Here is a 6,248-nt window from a genome sequence, read left to right as displayed (position 1 = left end):
TGCTGAACTTAAAACTGTAGAGTATGAATCCTTGCTGTGCCAAAGAACAGAAATCATGCTAATGAAGGTGATCTCTGTGTTTATAATGTTGTTGTGTGGGTGTCCCACTTTATGGGGAAAAAAGAAACAAAGGTTGCTCAGAATTACCTTGTATAGCACTTTGGCAACAACATAATCTATTCGTAGAATATCCTGCACTACAACATCCCAGGGTGTTTTAGCATTCAAAAGCAGTTAAAAGCAAAAGCAGACATTAACTTCTACAATCTTAGTTTAAAACAATTGCAGATTTCAACAGGAAGTTCCAGGCTAATTATGATCAAATAACCTGGCTCCAGCCAGATTATGGGAGTGCAGTCCTATCAACTATAGTGCTTAAGGACCTGATCCAAAGCCCATTGAAATCACTAGAAAAATCCTCCCAATTGGCTTTAACTGGCTTTGGGTCAAAAGTGGCCACTTATTTTTAGATATTTAGATACTTATTTTGTTCATATTGGGCACCCAAAAATAGATGTGATAAAAATTGATGGCTACTTTTGAAAATTTGCATGTAAGGTTCTGATTCAACAAAAACTGACAGATATTTTTAACTTTATACATAAAGAATTATCTTATTAAATCATTGAGTCTACTAATAGAATGTAAATGTTAAGCACATGATAAATCTGGGGACTTCCAGAGCAGGTCTATGCTGTGATGGCAGTTTGCTCCAGCTGGGGCTACTCGTGGGACCTAAGTTTCCAATCCACTTGAGAGCGGCAGCAGAGAATTGGCCTGAAGTGACCTCACTGGTACATTGCCTGGTTTGGAGAATGTCGGCAAGGGCAGGCAGGTTGAACTTGCTTGGGGCCGTCTTGCCACCTTTGTGTAAATGCACACCATCAAACCTGCTATATTTTTTTGCATACCACATGCACCCAAATAAGATACATAATTTACTTCAGGAAGGCAGAATGACAAAAAAAAAAAAAAAAGATTTTTCATAGGCTGTAAGGCTAGAAGGGACCCCGGAAGATCATCAGGTCCAGCCCTCTGTACCAAACAGGAAAGATAACTGGGGGTCAGGTGATTTCCAAGGTCCTGGCTGAATCCTGGCTGCAAGGAATACTGACCAAATGGTAGCAGCTTTGAAAGGGTTAAAACTAATTGTGATGCCTTGAGGTAGAGTGACAGCCTCCTGGCACCCATCAGAGCATCCCTGTGCAACCACTACAGCATTTCTATGCTTCAATTCTGGCACAGAAATCTGTTTCCCTTCTTAAGATGTTCACCCCAAATTTGGAGGGCTGATTTTTGGGGAAAAGGTGTGCAGGGGATGTTAGTGAATGTGGTGTCTTGAAGAACATGTTAGGAACATTTAGACATTTTCACTGTATGAATCATGTCTTGAAGGGAAGATTGTATCATGGACCACATTCCTTCAATACACAGGTCCATGCATTCCCTCCATTCATTATCATACAACACCCCAGACAACTACACACAACAATTGCTTACATGATAGGTTAGTGTTTACTACACAACTGTCTTTATGGTTAATATGATTTAGTAACTGAAAACATGAACTAGCTATCTGACCAGCCAATTCACCAAGGAGAAGTTGTTGAGCAAGTGCTCTGTTGGTAAGTTTAGGAACCTCTGTTATATGGTATTTTGCTCCATATAATGTCCATCCACCCTTGTGTTGAACAAGTGTGGTCCTGGCAGGTGTCTCAGGAGTCTGTGTCCTTCAGTTTATGAAGCAAAGATGGTCATGGAAGGAGTGGAAAAATGTCTAGAAGTCTTTGGAAGAATCTACTAAGGGGGAAACTTAAGAGCTGAAATATTTGCATAATAATGTAATGAATCCTGGCAAAAAGGCGGAGCGTCTAGACTGTGGATACACAATGTGAAACCAGGTGTTATATGAATAGGAGAAATTAAATAGAATAATACTGTATTTACTTAAATAGAAGATGGCCCTGATTATAAGATGACACCCCCCCCCAATAATTAGATTCTATATATGGAAAATTTATAAATTTGTTATAATTTTCCAGGGGTTTAGGTTGTAGCCGTGTTGGTCTAAGGATATAGGCAGACAAGGTTCCTTGGGTGAATTTGATATCTTTTATTAGACCAACCCAAATGGTTGGAGAATAGTTATTAAGCAAGCTTTCGGGTTCAAAAACCCTTCGTCAGGCTCAGGAAGCTGCAGCAGTTGGTGTGCTAATTTTTGGAGTTTGCCTTGAATTTGTCTCCCTCCCAATGCCACAGCAAGGAAAGTAAATTGGGGGTAAGGTAGCCCCTTTGTCACTGCTTTTCTCCTAACTTTTTCCCTTGGGATCCTGTTCCCCCCTCCTTACTGTCAGACCCTGCTCTCCCTCAGCACGTAAAAGTGAGGAGCAAATTTGAAAACAATAACCTTGAAATTAAACATGGCTATAGTAATTTGCATATAGTACCCACACAATTCATCCAGGATTGATGATTATCATCATTTTTGTACACTGTTGTAAGTTTTAGCACAATACTCCATAAACACACTTTTGAGTAGCAGTTTAGTATGATCTTCCATGTAGTACCAACCATGCATAAATATTAGTCCAAAGTCAAGGACTTGTGATTTACCACACAGTTCATTGGGCTGGGCCCATAGGCAACTGATAGAGGGGGCACATGGGGGCATATGCTCCCCCCGACAGGGCCATCCCTGTTGCTGACACTGCTGGTGGCATCTACGGGTGCTTACCAGCCCCGTCCCTGCTGCTGATGCTGGCTTCTGCGGGTGCCCCTCAGACTCAGGAGGCACCAGTCGCCTGTGGCTGGGCCCCAGCAGAGTCAGCAGTATTTCAAGCCATAGTGACCCCACAGCTCAGTGAAGAAGGTTTGTGGAGCAGTGGTGGGTAAACAACTAAAAGGGGAACATGCTGACCTAGCAAGGATAGTAACAAAGGTCTTGGTGGTGAGAGAGGTACAACACACATGAAGCTTGATGAGCTCTTCAAGGTGCCTAATGGAGAGATGAGGGGAAGAAGAAATGGTGGGATGTGTGTTTTGGGAGTGTACATATGCAAATGTGTTGTGGGAAAGGGGCCACTGATTTTTGAGTGTCACCAAAATAAAACTGTTGTTAGCGCAGGAAATGATACTATATGGGATCATACCAAGAGGTCTGGAGGAAATGTTATTAAGGACTTTATTAGCATGGCTAAGAACAAACATTCTGTTTGTTCTTAGCCATTCCGGCATGCTTTCTGGGCTGGGCTCTCTGCTCCACAGTAGAGCTGTGCCCCGCATCCCACTTTGCTCTCTGGCTGGAGCTCCAGCAGAGACTGCAGGAATCTGCCTGGCTTTCCCCTGTTCCCCCCTCTCCCCTCCCCACTCCCTGCTAAGCAAGGTTTTCCCCTCCCCTCTGCCTTACACAGATACCTCTCAGCATTAGCTAGCAGACCACATGCTGGCTATAGTCTGTGCTGTGGCAGGCTGGTTCCTTCCTTGGAGAAGCTGTTTAAGAAGAGCTTGAACTAATGGAGGCTTTGTTTTCTGATGGAGTGATAAACACTGAGTAAGGGGTGATAAACACTGTTATCAATTGCCTGCTGGGCTGCTGGGGGAGGGGAACCTCTCCCTAACCAAAGCATCCTGTTGGGCCTGGCCATATCCCCCTCAGCTCAGCAGTGTAGAAGGGGAGGAGGGCTGCTCTCTTGCCCCCTGGCTTCTAGCCTGAGCCACTGCAGGCATGTGCCTGCATTTTTGGGATGTCTGTGCAGTTACAAACTGGCCCAGCCTAGCCAGGTTAGACTAACTTGCAAAGATTGAAGAAATTCAGGCTTAGGCTTTTTGAATATCTGTCCCTAGCCCATATGTTAAAACTAGTTTATGAAAAGTAAGAAACCTCTGGGTTTTTTTGGCTTTTACTGAAAGAGAGTGCCTGAAGCTGGGGCTGCAGGAACTGAAAAATTACATTGATTGGGACTAGGAAGAGATTGGAGAAGAAAAGGCAGAGAAGAAGTGGAGGGAAAAGGACTGGAAACACTTGTTTCACTGTACCAACAGAGAGGACTGATTGGAGGGGTGGAGTGTTGTAGATGGTTTGCGAGGTAATAGTTTTTCTTGGGGTTCTGTATGAAGAAAAAGAGTTCTGTAAGAGGTTTCTTTGTTTCTGATGTATGTTATTAATGTGTTTTATATATGTGTAGTTGTATGGTTTTGGTTTGTAGTTGTTTTTGCAATATGAAGTTTTAGTAAAACAAGGATACTCAATATGTGAAGCTTTGTACCTGTAGGGTGATGTGTGTTTTTAATAAAATTTGCAAAAAGAAAAAGAAAAAAGAGGTTCACTGACCTATCCTTGTGGTAGGTTCCTATCAATTTTGTGGGAATAGGGGCTGCTTTTGCACTTTTCCCCTAGCTGCTTCTCAGCCTTTTAGCTAGGAGAAAGCAAGACTAGGGGGCATCTGAGCACCGAGGCATCCAGGCCTGGGGCTTGCATGTAGGATGTCACCAAAAAAAAAAAAAAAAGTATGCTCGCCATGTGTTTTATAGTCAAGCTCAGTTTTGGCTGCATTGAATCAACTTCATAGTTGCTTTCCATGGCTGAGCACATGTTGCTTTTGGCAGCAGTTTAATAACAGACAATGCATTTAGTGAGAGTTCCTTGTAGAAGATTATAAGAATGAGGGGCTTTTTTCTCACACCAACTAACTGGGGGAAAAAACCTTGTCTTGTATTTGAGTACACACAGTAATTATGAATGTAAGGCAGATATTGCAGGGGCATGCATTATTCAGGAAAGAGAGAAATAAAAGTAAAGGTGGTGGGGTTATAGTCTACATTAATAATGTGTTAGACTAGGGTTCACTGACATTTAAAAATTGTGGGCCACTGCTTGAGATACATCTGCCTTTGACTCCTCCTGCCATTTGTCTGTGCGGCACTCCAGCCCTCCCTGCTGTGGCTACTCCCTCACCCCCCCTACTGCAGCTTTCACCTACCATTGCTACCAGTTGCCATCAATATGTGTCACCAGTGGTGATGGGTAGCCCTGAATGCAGTGGCAAGGGTAAGTGCAGGCTGCAGTTGTGGGATGTGAGATCAGCCCTCACCACAGGGCAAGGAGGGCTGCAGTGCTGTTCAAGGGACTGGTGACATGCAGCACAGCCCAGGGTGGAGAAAGTGCCCCTGCCACTGTGTGCCACTGATCGCCACTACCAACAATAACCTACTAGAGTTTCTTGGGTGTGTCAAAAAGCAGGTGGATCAGGGTGATCCAGTTGAAGTAGTATATCAGACTTCCAAAAACCCTTTGGCAAAGCCCCCCATCAAAGGCTCTTAATAAAGTTAGGTAGTCATGGGAAGGTCCATTTGTGGATTAGCAATTGGCTTAAGGATAGAACATAGTGACTATGAACGGTATTTGGGATGGAAAGAGATAAACCAGGGGGTCCCCCTGGGGATCTGTGTTGTTACACGTTTTCAAGCCCTAACTTAGTATCTGGTTGGCTCTTTTTAGAGCTGGGCTAGTCATTTTTATTGTATGAGAATTGTGTTGCACATGTGGCCCGGCTACATCTAATCAACTGCGCAATATATGTAAGGTGTAGCAGGGCCCTTCAGCAGCCTTGTGAATATCTGGCCAGCTTCTAGAGGAAGATACCTCATCTTGGGCCCTGCTCCACTTCAAATTAAAGCTGGATAGAAACCAGCCATAGAATTGCTACACATTCCCAAGCACTAACTTGATAACTGGTTGGCTTTTTTTGTACCGGGAGAGCCATTTATATGGTGTGATAAGCCTTTGCACCTGTGGCTGGTTGAAATTTTTTGCATGATTCACCTTTGAATGGTGTAATATATGTCAGCGGTAGCCGGACTGCTTTAGGATACAAAACCCCTGCGGGGGAACCCTGCACTGACCACCACAGCCTGCCATAGCTGTGCCCTCAGGGTGGGTACAGAGCACTGTGAGGGCACCTGGGGCTGTCACAGAAGACGTTCCTGTTTTCTGCTACTCTTTCCTTTACTGGTACAAAACCGGATGCCTTCATGGCCTCTGTTTTTCTCTTCAAGAAAAGAAAAATAGAGGACATAAAGGCGTCTGGTTTTGTATCAATAGAGGACAACCGGACTACCCTAGGAGGTAGAGATACAGGAGGCAGAGGCCGGAGGGCTTAAGACTGCGCCAGTCAGAGCAAAGGGGTGCAGCGTCAGGGAAACGCTGGGGGGGAGGGGAGGAGGGCAGCGCGGCCAGAGGTTGGCACGAG

At 44.4% G+C, this 6,248-nt stretch overlaps 1 protein-coding gene across 2 annotated transcripts in view; it reads left to right on the top strand.

Annotated features, from left to right (window-relative positions):
- PRKD3 (protein kinase D3) overlaps positions 1-6,248 on the top strand; it is a 97,533-nt gene that overhangs the window by 28,945 nt on the left and 62,340 nt on the right. The window lies entirely within an intron of this gene.

The sequence above is a fragment of the Alligator sinensis genome, unplaced genomic scaffold, assembly GCF_000455745.1.
Source record: "Alligator sinensis unplaced genomic scaffold, ASM45574v1 scaffold284_1, whole genome shotgun sequence".
Classification (NCBI taxonomy): Eukaryota; Metazoa; Chordata; order Crocodylia; family Alligatoridae; genus Alligator; species Alligator sinensis.
This window is presented reverse-complemented; position numbering and strand designations above follow the sequence as displayed.